Source organism: Mesocricetus auratus, unplaced genomic scaffold (genome assembly GCF_017639785.1).
Source record: "Mesocricetus auratus isolate SY011 unplaced genomic scaffold, BCM_Maur_2.0 Super-Scaffold_100024, whole genome shotgun sequence".
NCBI classification, from domain to species: Eukaryota; Metazoa; Chordata; class Mammalia; order Rodentia; family Cricetidae; genus Mesocricetus; species Mesocricetus auratus.
In genome coordinates this window covers 16,994,965-17,012,186 of record NW_024429205.1, presented here as the reverse complement: position 1 = coordinate 17,012,186, position 17,222 = coordinate 16,994,965, and positions in this window count along the sequence as shown.

The window sequence follows — 17,222 nt, the reverse complement described above, 5'->3', positions numbered from 1 at the left end:
AGGGAAAACAAACTTTGCAAAGATGATTAAATTAAAGAACAGAGACGGTAGATTATTATAGATTATTTGCTAGGTCTAATGTAGTCAGAAATTTTTGGAGGTCTCTACAACAACCGTGACCCACACAGTATCGAACAGCAGGAAGCAAGTAGGCAGTTCAGTTCAAAACAACTAGGTAGCAGGTGTTGGTTCAAACTTTGGGAGTCTGACTGTGAGTAGTTTATTTTAGACAAGTTTAAGCACATCACAATTTGGTTAAAATAATCCTGGTTATGATTAATTCAAATCAGGGTGCATGATAAAGTATACATAAATCCCCTTGAGGAACAAAGTAAGGTAAATAAATATCAGATGTCAATACATCAAAACCCTTTGTAAAGTACACGTGGCACCTTCTATAAAGATGGGTTTTATAGGTTTATTGAAAAACAAGCTTATGATAAGAGCTTAGAGGTTGAGTCTGGTGTGGTCTTCATCACAAAGACAGTGCAAAGTCACCAAGCTATTAACCACGTTCTTTCTCAACTTTCTTATTGGATAATAGGTTATGCATCTTTTCCTTTGAAGGAACAACTCTATGTGTTTAGCATTCCAAGTATCCCTAGAGTTTATCTTTCAGCATGGGAACATGCCTCCTACAATAAATGTCTTTGTGGCAAAGTAAGAGGAATGTCAAGAGTCATAGGAGAGGCAGACATAAAAATGACAGCAACAATGAAAATAGGGTCACAAGCCAAGCAAAGCTGGTGCCTCTGTAAATGGAACAAATTGACTAGATTGTCTACTAGAAATTGTCCCATAGAGCTTTAGAAGCACAGTCTGGCTGACCTATTTTGGAATTTTGGGTTCTAGAACTGAGATCATAAATGAGTATTGTTTTAAGACACTCACTCGGTAGTAGATCAGTAGAGCCAAAATAGGAAATGTAAACTAAGCCCATTGTTAATTGGTCATTTTCCTACTGTCTAGACCAGTCTTGTTTTTATAGGACACTTTAAACTTTACTTATTCTGTTCAACTTTTCTGTTCTTTCTTTGTATTATAATTCAACAAGCATTGTATTACTGACATAATGAAATCAATAAAGGTTTCCATCAACCTTCGTATTTGCCTTGGAAGTTGCTTCCGATTCTTTCGTATTCTTATCTATTATCATTTTACTTTGGACAGAACCTCCCCTTTCATTTATGCACTAACTTTAATGTATATATTCTGGTGAGAGACTCCCTGGGATTTTAACTTAAACTGTGTTGTGTTGTCATTTTACTTGTTGAATGTTTCTGTGGGATTCAGAGCTCTAGGTGGAATTTAGAGCAGTGTATGACTCTTGCTTCCAGGATTAACATTTTTTTGAAAGTATGTATCATTTCCTCTACTTATTCTTAGACAGGGTCTCACTTTGTAGCTGAAGCTGACCTGGAATTAACCATCTTTCTACATAGATCTCCAATACTGGGAGCACAGGCATGCATCACTGCTTCCTGCTTTGCCCTAATATGGTATTTCTCTTTTATTCATTAGTTTCCAAAATATGTTATTGATATTCACCTTGTTTACTTTTATTCAATGTGTTCGGCATTTGTAGGCTTCATAATGTATGTTATTTCTCTTAATATTTTAGAAAATTCATAGGCTTCGAGTGTTATCTAAAGTACTGTCTTCATGCCATGTTTTTTGTGCATTTCCTTCTTGGTGTTCTGGTTATAGCTAGGTCACTGCCACCAGGTTACACACAGTTGACACAATGGCTGTGTCAATTCTGCACATTCCATCTCATTTCTGTTCAATTCAGTCTGAATATTTTCTAGGAAGCCTTCTTCCTTCCTTAACAGTTTCTTAAGCAGCCCTACATCTACTGCTAAATCTCTATTTTATTACTTCATTAACAGTTTATCTTTTAGTTATAATGTTACAGTTGAGTAAATATTTGACTAATATAGATATGCATGCATATATTCCAACTTGAAATTTTCCTTAATCATGTTACAACATTAATGTATTGATTGGTGTTTTTTTGTCATTCATATTTAAGAATTCCAAATTCTGAGGTCATATGCAAGTCCATTTTATTTGGCTTTATTTTCTCTTGGTTCTATTTGGTAAGCACTTTATGTGTTGTGTAAATAAAGGACATTTTGTTTAAGTACACTTAAGTTTTTAAATTTCATTTATTTGTGTGTAGGGTAGAGTGTAGTCCACATGTGGGAATCAGCAAAGAAATTGCAGTAGTTGAGTCTCTACAATGTGGTCCCAGGGATTAAACTCAGGTTACTAGACTTGGTAGAATGTGCATTTATCCACTGAGTCACAGCCTAGGCTCCTTAAGGCTAGGCCACTGATATCCTCAGGCTCAAACTAAAATGTTGCAATCTTACTCATAATGCACAGTAATCTAGAGGAGACAACTGTGAGCCAGAGTTGTTTGCTGGGACCCCTTTTCTAAGGAAATTTTTTGTTGTTTGATTATTACCTCATGACTTGAATTTTCACTTGGTTATGCATTTTTTTCTCTGTCTTCTTACCCTTCTTACTCAGCTTAGGAATTTCTCAAACAATTCAAGAGAGTACAGTAGTAGACCTCAACTAGGGTGATTTTGTTCCTTAGGGAACACTGAGAAATGATGCAAGACTTATCTCTGTTTGAAGGTAGTTGAGTTGCTACCATTTTCTAGTATGTTGAGGCAAGGCCATTTCTGAAAACCTTATAATAAATAGGTTGGCCCTTTTAACACTGCTCCATCAATGATGAAGAATTATCTGGCTGCAAGTTCAGTGTTGCAGAGGGTAGACAAGAAGTCCTAGTCTAAGCATCGTGTGCAAGTGCAAGTTTGTTAACTGCTTTCTCTCACAGATCATCTTTCTTCTAGTTATCACAGCCTTGGAAGCTGCAGATTTCCACTTAACATTCAAACGTCAGCCTCATGACATACACATTCAGCATCCTTGCTGGTTTTCTGTCTTGCACTGCAGAGGCTCTGCCAAGCATCTCCATGTCACCTCTTATGCCAAGGAGAGGAGAGTCTCCAGGGTTACACATGGCTTCGAGAAAGCCACACTCACTTCGATGTACTTTGGTTTTTCTGAGTCTTGACGAGTTCTGCAGTCTTTAAAGTTTCACAAGTTTGTCTTACGTTGTGTGTATTCATGACCAGATAATTAGCCATGCTGCATTTGTGTATCTAGAGGCCACAGTCATCCTTGCGGGGAGAAAGCAAGAGGTGGTAGACAGGACTTGGACTCAGAACTAAGTGGGAAGAGTTTTTCATATTAGATTGGAGACAGGAGACAGGCTCTCTGTCTCCTCCATAGCCAGGAAGAAGCAGCTGACATCATCTTTTACAGAAAGTCTCCCAGATCCTTGGTTAGAGGAAACTGTGACAATAGGAGGAAGGAAAAGAAAAATGTTTCAGAAAAAAAGAGCAAGATCTCCAGATGAGTCTATAAGGCTTCTAGACTTAATGTACAACTGCCCAGGGGCCTCCAGTAGAAGGCTGCGGACAGACACAGTTTAATGTGAGGCCGTGGAAATAATTCTGAACCCCATGGGAAACACAAATGTCAAGAAAGAACACTTTCTAATTCTTTTATCAATCTTTCCTTGCAAAGTGAAATTTGTATTATTTTAAATAATGAAAATAAGTATCTTTAAGATGTCACAAAGGAAATAATTGAATAACATCTATTTTGTGGAACATGCAATTATGAGATGAGTAGACTTAGAACATGTAAAGGGTCAAAATGTTAATATGATGGCAATTCTCATGCAGCAATTCTAAGCGTATTTCTGGGTGAGCTGAACATTTGAATTGGAAAGTTTAGGAAAGTTTCATTTCCCACCACAATAGGGGATAATTCTTGAACAGTTCTCAAGGTCCAAACAGAGAAAAAACTGACCAAAAGCAGAAAGAACTTGCCCAGCAGGCCACTCTCAGACTTCATCTGGGCCACTGGCTTCCCTGGATCACTAAACTGCTTGCCCAATAGACTTAATGGCTAACCTCCCTAATCAGGTGGATCTGTTCCTTATTATATATCACTCCATCCTGTTCCTATGGAGACCTTAATCCAAAATACACTTAGAACTTGTAAATATTTAAATGAAAGAATATACTAAGTAGACTACAAGAAATAAAATTCCTATGGAAATGGGTGGAATCCACAACTCCAAGCCTATATCTGTGTAGTAGTATTCTAGAAGAAAATGCCGACACAGTGGTATAAAAGCATCATGTAGTAACTGAATCTGTTTAGAAGCTCTTGGTACTGGCTTGGATTTGCATACTGAAGGTTGCAATTCACACATTAAAGCAAATCCATAGCTTGAAATACAGCAGTGTTATTCTAAACCATGAAAGACGCAGAGGAAAACAAGCCTAGTAGAGAGCAGACAACTCACCTACTATGAATGGGAGTCTGGCTGAGTGTCGGATTAGCGTAGGGAAAAATATACAGATGGCAGCACTAAACATGTTGAATCCTCAGGGATACATTGTTGACCTTAGCTTTCAGGAACAGTTCAATCTTTGTTCCCATGTGAGGATTTTGTAGAACTATATTGTGGTACCATATTGCTTACTTACCCCTTAAGAAACAATACTAAAAGATTCATTATTGTGAATGCATTAGGAGAGCTAAACAAGAGCATGGGTGAGAGGCATAATAGTGGGGACAAACACATGCACATATCATGTACATACACACACACACACACACACACAGACAGACACACAGACAGACAGACACACAGACAGACAGACAAACATAATGTCTGTAAACTAAAAATGTCCTTTGTGTTATAAAGATAAACTTGAAATATAGAGACGAATAGTATAATGGTCGCATTATGTTATTTGAAACATTGTAAAATTCTTAACATGTTTTGGAAAGAAAAAATTGGATAACTTTAGGAATTATAAAAAAAGAATGACATTAAATGTGTGGAAGGTGTTTGAAGGTATTGATAGTTTTAAGCCTGAAAAGAAATAAATGGATTATGGAAATATTTATTAGTTCAATAGAAATTAGGAGGGTGGTAAAAGAAAGAAAGAAGGAAATATCAAGCATGTTATATGAGTTGTTACTGTGTTATATTATTTTAGGACAATGGGAAGCATGACCCAAGTAGGGCATAGTGGCATACTTCTGATGCGAACTCTCAGAGGCCCAAGTATAGAGTTAGTAGTTTAAGGTAAGCCTTGGAGTCTTGACTATATGGTGATTTTCAGCCCAGGCTGAGCTACATGAAAACTTGTCTGAAAACAAAGCAAAACAAACAAGCAATAGACATCAACACCCAAAGAAACAATAAACACACTAAATTCTAGGATACATAAATGCATGCAAGCATACATATGAACATGAATGAATGCATACATCAGTGTGTGTTTGTGTGTGTGTGTAATTCAAAAGGGCACAGGTAAGAACCAATAGGCCCAATTTCACTTTGGATGATAAACTTTGGATAATAAAACTAAAAACTCTAAATAAGGCAGCATAGCTTTATTTAATGTTATCAGTGTGTTAAACAATAATGAGATCACTGCAATAATGTAAACATCTTGATCTTCTCAATTTTGTGAATGGCAATAAACTGGAAACTCGACAGTGGCAAATACTGGCAAGCACACAGGCTTTCATTGGAGAAAATGCCTCCATTCTGTGACTGAGATATTGGCCACAATTTCTTTTTCTGTGATTGAAGATGCAAGGATGAAAAAGAGCACTGTCAGAGTTCCCACTATGTTTACAATGTGACCTTGACAAGGGAGAATCAGTCAATGAGATTCATCACAGTTAGATAAAGACAAAGGCCATACCAAAAGTGAAAATATTTATAAGCCTTACCAGGAACTCAGAGTCTTAAAATACTATAGGGAATGGATAATAAAACCTAAGAATGAACTGTTACCTCTAATCAGTCTGTAGGAAACATGCTACATGGCAACTGAGAGAAAAACAATACCACCACGTCTATTAACCACTGCTAGTAGCTTCTAGACATGGGTCACGATCCACCTGGGTTAGAAGGCATGCCTCTCAAACTTTTGTCAATTTGCAACAGTTTCCTCTTTCATCACCAGTGAATCTCCATTTCCAAGTGGGACAGAATTTTGTATGTGACCTGCATGTTCTAGCTCTCTTCCCTCTCTTGTCATTGCTTGGTCATGACATGTGAGCCTGCACTGGCCTACTTGATAGGGCTTAAACTCTTCAGACAAGTTCTGACCCTGGCCTTTGTCTTAGGTATTTACTCTGTCTATAAGGTTCCCATCCCAGATACCTAGCATCCTGTTTTTTTTTTTTTCCACCATCTGAACATTTTCTGTCACCTGCCTTTCTCTCTAAAGATTCACACTGGCTTCCCATTAATGAATACACCCTGTATCTGATCCACTGTCATTACTCTTCCAAATGTCACAGCTATATAACACATTATGTAACTTTGTTACACATGTAATGCATCATTTCTTTTCCCATGCTACATTGTTAGCTTTATATAGGGTCATGTCTCTCTGACATCGCTAAGGGCAAGGACCACTGTACATAATATTTAGTAGGCATTCAAGAAATACTTATTAAATGATGAAAAGAGAAAATTATGTGTGAAAGCTAGATACATTTTGAAGCATGTTTTGAAAAATTCAAAAGCAAAAATATATCTAGTGACCTTAGGCCTTTTGATTTCATTATCTGCATTCTATACCAAGCGGTTTCTCATATAGACATTACTAGCTGTTATTTTACTCACTTAAAGTATTCTTTATTTTTAGTTAACTGTAAAGTATTTACAGAGAACACTGTCTGGGATGATGCTTCTGTATATTCCAAAGTGGTAGGAAAGGCTGCTTTCTTTATGTTATATGTAACTGAAAGGCCACATCTAATATAGAATGTCATGTCCATAGCATCAGGGGTATATCTCAGAAACAAATGAGTTACTCTGACAAATGAAGACCCCTCACATGTATTCATCTATATAGATATTCATGCATACATATAAATATGCAAACATGTGTGCATGTGTATACTTCGTGTGCAGATGTATTCACTAACAATTCAAATCCATGTTATGATGCTTTTAAAATCTAGCCTTAGAATAGTAATTTGATACTGCTCTAGGAAATAAACATCCTTCCTAGGGTTTTGTTATTGTTATTATTTTTATATTTGTTTTATTGTAGAAACACTCTTCTTTACATATCCATCCCCCCATTCCCTTGCCCTTCCATCCTCCCATGCTTCCCACTGACCCCCTAAACCACTCCTCACCACTCCCGAGGGATAGTGAGACCCTCCATGGGTGATCATCAAAGTCTGTCATATCATTTGGGGGAGGGCCCAGGTCCTTCTTTCTGTATCTGGGCTGCAATAGTATCCCTCCATAGGGAATGGACTGCCAGTGTTCATTTGTGACCTAGGAATTAACACTGGCTCCACTGTTAGACGTTCCATTGACTGCCTCATCCTCCTACATGGTACCCACATTGATTTGCTCCAATGCTGGTTCCTGTGCTTTATGACTAGGGTCTGCATGCTCTCATTAGGTTGGGTCAGCTGTTTCTGCGGGTAGCTCCAGGACTTCTTGGTCCATTTGCTCATCTTTCCACCCTCTCCCCAACTGGATTCTGGGAGTATGGTTCAGTGTTTAGCTGTGAGTGCGTGTTTCTGCTTTGATCAGCTACTGGGTCAAAGCACTATGAAATGGTAACCAAGGCAGGCATCAATCTCATTATAGGGGAAGGGCATCAAAGCAGCCTCTCCATCACTGCCTAGATTTTTAGTTGGGGTCAGCACTGTGGATTCGCTAACTTTTCCCCTGTGCCAGACCTCTCTCCAAACCTGTACTGGCTCCCTTTATCAAGGCATCTCCTTTCTTGCCCTCCTCTATTTCTCCCCTGTCTCAGTCCTCTTGTTCTCCCCCTTTCTCCCCCTCTCCCTTTTCCATCAGCCTCCACTATCCCCCCATGCTCCCAATTTGCTCAGGGGTAATTGTCCCTCTCCCTTCTTTGTGGGACCATGCGTTTTTCTCTTGGGGTCCTCCTTGTATCCTGACTCTTCTGGTGGTGTAGATTGGAAGCTGATAATTCTTTGCTCTATGTCTGAAAACCATATATGAGTTAGTACACACCATGTTTGTCTTTTTGTGACTGTGTTACTTTGCTCAGGATAGTTTCTTCTAGATCCATCCATTTCCCTACAAATTTCACGATTCCATTGTTTTCTTCTGCTGAGTAATACTCTATTGTGTAAATGTACCACATTTTCTCTATCTACTCTTCAGTTGAAGGGCATCTAGGTTACTTCCAGTTTCTGGTTATTACAAACTATGCTTCTGTGAACATAGTTGAGCATATGTCCTTGTTGTATGAATGTGGATTCTCTGGGTATGTGCACATGAGAGGAATTGCTGGATCTTGAGGTAGACTCCTTCCCATTTTCCTGTGAAATTGCCATACTGATTTCCAAAGTGGTCACACAAGTTTGCACTCCCACCAGCAGTGGAGGAGTGTTCCTTTTTCTCCACATCATCTCCAGCATAGGCTGTCATTGGCTTTTTTTTTATTTCAGCCCGTGTGAATCTCCTTCTGATCCTGTTTGGGGGATAGATGTGGATGCTGAGAAAGACATGAGATAAACTTTCAGTTCCGTCTCTTCTGTACATTCTGTTCCTGGTTGATTCAGTCCTGTCTGCCTTGCTATTATGGGCATCTGCTCTGCTTCTCTTCCCACATACCTGGAAACCACATTTCCATTCTTCCATACTCATCCTAGCCTTTACTGCCCCAGGTCATTTGGCCTTACCTCTATTTCTGTGATCCCTATCCTTCCTCCCTTTCTCTTCACAAAGTAAATGTCCATAAATTCAACTCCAAACTTCAAGTCTGATTGTGACTGTGCCTAATGCTTTTTTTACATTCTCACTCTGTATTCAGCATTATGCTAATAACTTTATTTATATCATCCAGCTTAATTCCTCTCAATGATACTGTGACATAGGTGTTAGTTCTAATATTTCCATGTGAGAACATTGAAACTTAGTCCCAAAAATGGACTTCTTTAACCCTCAGAAAGTGTCCACAGTGCTAATGATCTTTGTCTCTACCAGCAATGGCTTTTTGTAATTGATTTGTGAGTTTTGCATCACCCAAAAGGTTTTATGGGGATATTTTTCTGTTTGAAGTTGGAGAATTGTTTTCAGAAGATGATTATATCAGGGAAATTTTGGAGAATACAAAACCGGAGATTGAAATTTCTATAGGAGGCTGATGAAGTAAATGCAAGTCAGAACAATGGCCAAAACAAAGCAAATAGACAACAACAAAACAAACCAGGAAAGTCAGCAAATGACTGCAAAGTGGGCAGCTTACAGCAAGATGTATTTCATATAGCATTTAGGACTCAAGAGGGTTGACATGGGTAAGCTCGGTTCTTACAAAGTGTTGGGTTGGCCACATTCTCACCTGAAGCTTGTGTGACTGCTGGTTGGCTTTAGATCATTGGTATTGTAGAACTTATGCTCCATTTTCTTTCTGCCAGTGATTCAGAGTCTATCTCCTTACACTAAATTTGAGAGTCTTACTTAGAGTGGTTTACTAGGTGACCCTTGCATGAACATTCAGTAGCAGTTCAGCTTCATTCTCCAGACTTACTTGGAAAACTTCTCAGTCCAGGATGCTGATTGACCCTTATATAATGTACCACTGCCATGAGAAACTTTTCCGTTAGCCTAGCCATGTTATTTCATCTACAGGTAAGCCTCCTGTTACACATGCACTCAAGCAGAAGGAACCATTAAAGGGCCTCACTCCATGCAGCTTACTTTAGTGTATATCTTATAATATAGGACATGATTTAAAGTCAGACATTGAGGTCAGAGAGTTGACCCTCTACCAGTATGGCAGTAAGGAAGCTGAGTGGGTTGGATGAAATTGTAGGTTGTAAAACCAAACTGCCTTGGTTTAGTTAATAAGTGGGAGGTGACCTAGTAACCTGAGCCACAGGTGACCTGTGCTTCAGTTTTCTTACCTGTACAATGGGAAAATAGATCATTTGACCTTAATTGATTTTGTGTCTGTAAAGCAATTATGGCTCACAAAGTGTTCTGTGTTCACCAATGTCACTCTGTTATGATGGTCTGGGTCTCTGTGTCCCTCCCTTATATGTATTGTTATCTATTCTCCAAATGTGGTGACAGTAGGCAGTTCTATTTGAACTGACTAATTCACAAGGTCGAGATCCTACAAATTAAAATATTTTTCCTATTACAAACAGACCCAGAAGCTTACCTTGACATCTACTATGTGAAAATACAGCTAGAATGCACCATCTATAAATAAGAAGGTGGGTCCTCAGTTTTGGCTGAATCTAATGGGTACTTAGATAACCACTGGAAAAAATTCAACTGCTCCAGTTTATAAGATATCTAGTCTATGGTGTTTTTTATGGGTTTTCAAATGCACTAATTTATTCTAATTTACATACTGAGCATCAATCTCCATTTTAACCAGATGAACTGATAATGATACTCAAATCCATCTTTGGAGTAGTTTCGTGAGTTTAAGTTTGAGCAGTGTATTTGTTAGCGTTTCCTGGAGAAACAGAACTGATACAGTGTGTGTGTACATATCACATATCTATCTATCTATCTATCTATCTATCTATCTATCTATCTATCATCTATCTATCTATCTGTGTCTCTCCTCTCTCTCTATCTATCTATCTATCTATCTATATCTATCTATCATATATATAATATATATGGGATTTATTAGAGTAGCATATATATATGATTTATTAGAGTGGCTTACAGGCTGTGTTTCATTTAGCCCAATAACGACTGTCTCCTGATGGAAAGATGAAGAATCTGGTGATTGTTTCACCCATGAGGCTGGATGTCTCAGCTGTCATCAGTCTATGTTCTAGTCCTGAAGAAGTATGTTCTAACCCCAGCGGAAGAAAGCCTCAGAAGAAGGATATATCAACTTGCCAATGAATGTGAGGATAATCAGGCAAAGAGCAAAAGTTTCCTTCTTATGTGTCTTTATATGTGAGCTGCCAACAGGAGGTGTGGCCCAATTTTAGGGTGGGTCTTCCCAACTAAGATAATCCATCCCCTCCCAAAAAAAATCTGGTCAAAGATGTGCCCAGCTGCTTGGGATTTAGCTGATCCCAGGTGTTGTCAAATGTCTCAACTAGAGAAAGAATTAGGTCAAAGAGCAAGAGATGTTTGTAATTAAGCAGTTCTGGTAAAGACAGCATCTTCTTGATTGTTGTTCCAGCTCAGGTTCTTCAATGTTGCCCCCACAAAATTTTATTTCTAATTTGTTTCTTGACTCCTATGAGGAAATTACTTAGTTTGCATGGCTCTTAAACTTATGAAATCCTGACTGCTTATTCCCCATCAAATAATTTCAAGGTCTCATTTGGTGAGCTGGAAACTCTATTTTAAGAACCAAGAACTAAATAAAACCATCTAGACAACCATCAAAATTTTATGCTTCATTGAAATTTTAAGAAAGTATTATGGGATAGAGAAATGGCTTAGTATTTATTGCTCTTGCAGAGAACTCAGGCTCATTTCCCAGCACCCATATGAGAGTTCATAGACATCTGTAATTCTAGTTCCAGGGGATTTTAAACCTCTTCCAGTTTCTATGGGTACCAGGCATACACGTGGTGCACATACATACCTGTAGGCTGTAGTGACTTGAATAGGATGATTCCATAAGCACATATAATTGAACACTTGGATTTCAGTTGGTGGAACTGCTTGGGAAGGATTAAATGGTGTGGGCCTGTTGGAGGATGCGTGTTGACAGGATATTGGAGTTTTGAAGTTTCCAAAACCCACAGCATTCCAAGTTCAAGTTCTCTCTCTGTCTCTGTCTCTGTCTCTGTCTCTGTCTCTGCCTTGTGCTTGTGAATAAAGATGCAAGTTACCACCTGATTCTCCAGTGTCATGCCTGCCTTCCTGCTGCTATGCTTCCTGCTATGATGGTCACAAACTCTAACCTTCTGAAACTATAAGCACCCCAAAAACCTCTTTCCTATATAAGTTGCCTGGGTCATGATGGATCTTCACAGTGATATAAAAGTAACTAAGACAAAGGTAAAACACTCTAGTATATAAAATAAAATTAACAAATCTCTACTTTTTAATTTATTAAAGTAAGAAAGTGGTGAGAAATGAGAATTTATTGAAGGAGTAAAAATATTTACAGTGAAGCACAGAGCTTAATTTTTTTCAAATCTATGCAGTGAGGTTGTATTGATTTTTCTTCCTTGTCATTGTAGAGGATGTCATGGTCATTCAGATAATGACTTCTTACAAAACCAGGCTTTTAAAAGCTGGTTTTGAGATGCAGGATTTAAAATGTCCCACCCTGTTAGTATCATACACATCCCAGCACAATAAGACCAAGACTTTTGAGCAGAGCTCTCCACCCTGCCATATTGTTTCGTGGAAGACAGAGGTGCCTGAGAATGAAGAGAGTTGTGTTTCCATGGCAGCTTGAGTCAAGAAGCATGTTAGGCAGTGTTTCAGTAAAGGAGACCCTGTGAACAAATGCAAACTCTTGAAATTCTGTACTTTCATGCATGGGGAGGTATCAGTGACTTATGACAAAGAAGCTAAAACACAGTGAAGCCTCTCAGACTCCTTTGAAATAAGGTGGTCATGTACAGACCCAGGAGTCAACCTTTTCAATGTGAAGCAAGCAACTGAGATCATGACCTCCAGCTCATGAAGAAGGGAAGGTTTCACTTGAATAAAGGGAAAGTGCTTTGAGATAGACTGTCTCTCCCTCTTTATTACACAGAGATGCTGGCTAGGACAGGAAATTAGATCCCATCTTAGCACAGATTATTTTTTGATACATTCAAAAGACCTGAATTCATCTTCCAGGAGTTATTTTGTGTATGTATATGTTTCTTTAGTGTGCCTTTGGAATAATTGTATAAAAAGTGCTGGGCCAATGTCTTTCCCACATAACTATTTTCACCAGATAAATGTAGAACGCCCTATTGGCCCCATCACATAGATCAGGAACCTTTTTGTAACTCCTTTTCCCTCAAACAGAACATTCTCTCTTTAACTGCAGTTAGCCTTAGGTTCCAACACAAGGTGAATGTCCTACCTCTACTGCCCTGGGATGTGAACAAGACGCAGGCCAGAAAGATGTGAGATGGCTTAGTTGTTGAACATAATTGTGTGATGTTTATGTTGTCTCAGATGCTTTGCTAAGTTCTGCCCTCTGACACAGGAGGTAAGATTTCATTTTTCAGGGAGACTAGTGCTACAAATTGGTGTCAGCCCAGAAGATAGCAGAAAAAAGGCTTCCTAACTCACTGATCTAAGACTCCAAGAGGTGAATAGGGAAATTGGCACAGGAGGACAAAAAGAAAAATGTGGATTTTGGAAAACAGGCTTTCAGGATGCAGGCCAGAAAATGTGCCACTGGGGCATCCGTCTCTCCATCAGAGATGATCATGGGGGGTGTCTCTAGGAGGGTTTCAAAAGGCCTCAGAATAAGGATACGTTCTGGTCAAAATGTCTTGCCATTTCCAATAGCACCTTTTCTTTAGCTTTGCCAGCATGTCCGTACCTCCAGATTTCACAATGAAATGTGAAATAGGAAGAGGATTTCCTGTGTCTTTGAGAGAACAACCACTAGCCAACTCTCAACTTTACACATCATGCAGTGTAGTCATGTAAGCATCAATAATCCATGGGTCAGGAAATGCACACACACTTATATTCAAAATAGATACTCATCATTTTTAACTCTCCATTTCAACCAAATAGTCTTATTTCACTTGAAAATGCAAATGGAGAGATGTATAGTATATGTAGATGTATAATCATTAGCAGCACATGGATATGTCTTGTGGGCTAGCTTCCCAGTGGGGCAGGGAAAAGATAGCAAGGACAGCTGTGTATGGATAGTCAATTCCTGTTCTGTTAGAGCAGTATCTCCACACAGTGTTTGACATTTAATGTTGATGTTTTACTAAAAACTAATTGAATATTTATTAAATAAAAAGAGGCGTTGCCTAGAACCCTATAATCTTAATACAGATGTTTAATTCCTTTTATATTGAATTTTATTAGTATTCATAAGTGATCTTATTTTCAGTAAGAACAATCATATTGTGCTTCTTTTTATTTTACTTAATTTCTACTTTGTTTTGTCTTCATAATGACTATTCTCATGGATGTGTGATATTGTATCCAGGTGGCAAATCATAGAGTCAACTTTCCTTAGATGTTTACTGTGCTCCCATTCCATTGTCTGAACACTAAAGCCTACACAGAAGACTTTAGTTTCTTTCTTTGTTTGTTTGCTTATAGCTTATACTTTTTTCATAGATGTATGAGGTCATGAAGTTTAGCATATGAACCTATAATGAATATTGTGGATCTTGATTCCCATATTAAGTAGTTGGTATACTGGTTGGCTCTCTTCAAGAATTGAACAATCCAGGTTTAACATCAAGCACCTCAATGCTTCCTCCTAGTCTTATCTTTCATGTTCCATCTTCAAATTGAAAAAATATGTATCAAAGTCACCATTTGTAGGAGCTGAAACCTATGCTTTTTATAAAAAATCTAATGTGTATGAGTAGAATACTGTCCACAGTGATAACTTGACTTAATGTATTAAAGGGGTTGTGTTCTAGTAAAATTGCTGCATATGTAGCATTGGCAGTGACCACACATCAAGGCTCTGACTCAGAAAGGCCAGAGTCACATTTCTACTCACTTCTACGTGACAAAATAATCCCAACAAGTTCATTTGTTAAGATGAAAACATGAGGAGCACAGATGTAACTCAGGTGTTACCAAACCATGATTAGACATACATTTTTATGTACACTGGTGTTTTGCCATGGGTGTCAGGTCCCCTGGAACTGGAGTTACAGACAGTTGTAACTCTCTGTACATGTTACATGTGAGTGCTTGGAATTGAACCTGGTTCTGTGGAATAGCAGCCAGTGTTCTTAACCACTGAACCATCTCTCCAGTCCTGACATATGTTTTTAAGCATACTCTTACAGAGTATGTGTTACCTCTGCAGCATACATTCCATGTACCTGAAAGTGTAGTTAGTTTTACTCCTGGGATTATCTTGTGTCTTATAAGCTAAGTACCTTAAGGTGGTATGTAACAGTTGTTACCTCTTAATTCACCCTTGAAATAGAATTAATACTAGCTTCTACCTTCTAGCATATTGGGAAGTTTTAAGGTGATCAAGCATATTCACACAGATACCACAGAGTTAATGTCTAGCAAAAAGAAATTCCTCAATAACTGTGAATGATTGAATTTGTTTGTTTCCTACATTTTTATCAAAGAATCTGGGTAGGTATGTGTCATTATCATCCTCCTTTGTTTTGATACGGAAATAGATTCTCAGAGTGGGTTCTATAATCTTTCAGTTACTCACCTACTTGTCTGTCTGAGTTCAGAATACAACCACTTGACTTCACTGTCTGTGTGATCCTGTGAGTTCTAGAAAACTGTAGATGAACAGTAGGGCCAAGTCCTTGATGGACTAGCAGTTGGGACTACAAACATAGCTTATTACAGATGCGAAGTAGCAGTGCTGCCTGGATAGAGGGTTAAGGCTAACTTACCGAGAAGGTGACATGTCTTGGGCTTGCCTCTGTTCCTGGAACTAACTCACATGTGAATTCCAGGACGGCAGTGTGGAAATGAACTCAATATTTGTCCAGATGAGTAAAGGCACCCTTAGGGACGAGAAATCTTGCTGAGTTTTGACATTCATTTTCTAAGCACTTTGGTATCTAAGAGGCACTTCCTAACCTAGGTTTCTGCTCCATTCCCTGGTCCCTCTCCTGTCTCTGAAATGTCCCTGTGGGTTTATGCTCCTGTGACAGGCCAGGGATTTAGGGCAACAGAATTCCTGATGTAGGATTTTCTAGAAAGGCCAAATGGAGAGTTGAGAAGAAAGAAAACAGAATAAACAAGTGGGGGAGCCTGCATATACCTGGTTTCTATTTCTTTAATTCACTGGCAGATAACATGATACAAATATATTACAGTAGCAAAGAAGAAAAAAAACAACTTTTCAATCCATGCCATTTGGATGATAAATTTGTATTTGATGAAGAGTAAAAGTCATTCTTTCAGTAAAGGCTATACTGATGTTTGGAATGATCCATCTCTCTAAGCTCACACAGTCCCAGGGCACACCGCTGGAGGAAGATCTAAGGACAGCCTAAGTGAGGTTTTCCAGTGACTGGTAAAGGTGACTTATGTCAGGCAGGTGTTTCAGGAGGTCAGTTCCCTACTTCTTGTTTATCAGCAAGTTTCTGGCACAACTTATTAAGGCATCACAGTATAAATGGTATACCTCGTCCACACATAGCACTGGAGAGCCTGCTCTTGCTCTCAGCTTCAAGTGAAGGCAGCACACAAATGGGGAAGACGTGCTCCACCCCCCAGAATTGAGAAGTTAAATGGAGCTGAGAATTAAAATCCATGCTCGTTTTCTATATGAGTACTCAATTTTGCCTATGTGGTGATAGTAACTTAGTTTGACTTGTTTCCTTATGGATGCACCTCTCAGCTGAGTTGTGAGCTCCTTAAGGAAAGATGCACTTTATTTAGCACAAGTCTGGTGCCCACAGACTGCTTAGCGATAGTATGGAGTGGTGATAAATAACAAGTTTTCACGGGAGCAAACTGCGGTTCAGTGACACTTCTGTTCCCCATTCTGTGATTTTTGCCCTGAGTTCCTATAGTTTTTCAGCTATAAAATCAGACAGATGTTCCAAGCTGATCTATCAGGTCAAGATCTGGATGAACTGTGATAAGGACTGTACTGAATGTGACATATGACACTCTAATCTCCTACATTAGCATTGATGGTTACTGTGGGGACTTCTTTGTATTAATCAAATTTGAAACATGCATGCAATGAATATTGGCCTCTTCCACCCCCAGATCTCTACAATCCCTGTCCATCTCACATGCTTCCCCACAAATGTCGCTCTTATCTTCATGTCTATTTGTTTTGTTTTCTGATCCATTGGAATTAACCAGAGTTATCTCTATGACTTAACTGTGGATTTTTAGCTATCAAGTAGAGCATGGGGTCTCAGCAGGAGGTACACAACTTTCGTCATTATTGTTCTGAAGTTCAAAATACAACTAAGAATGAGAAGTAGGCAGGTATTGTAATGGGCACAATTTTTGC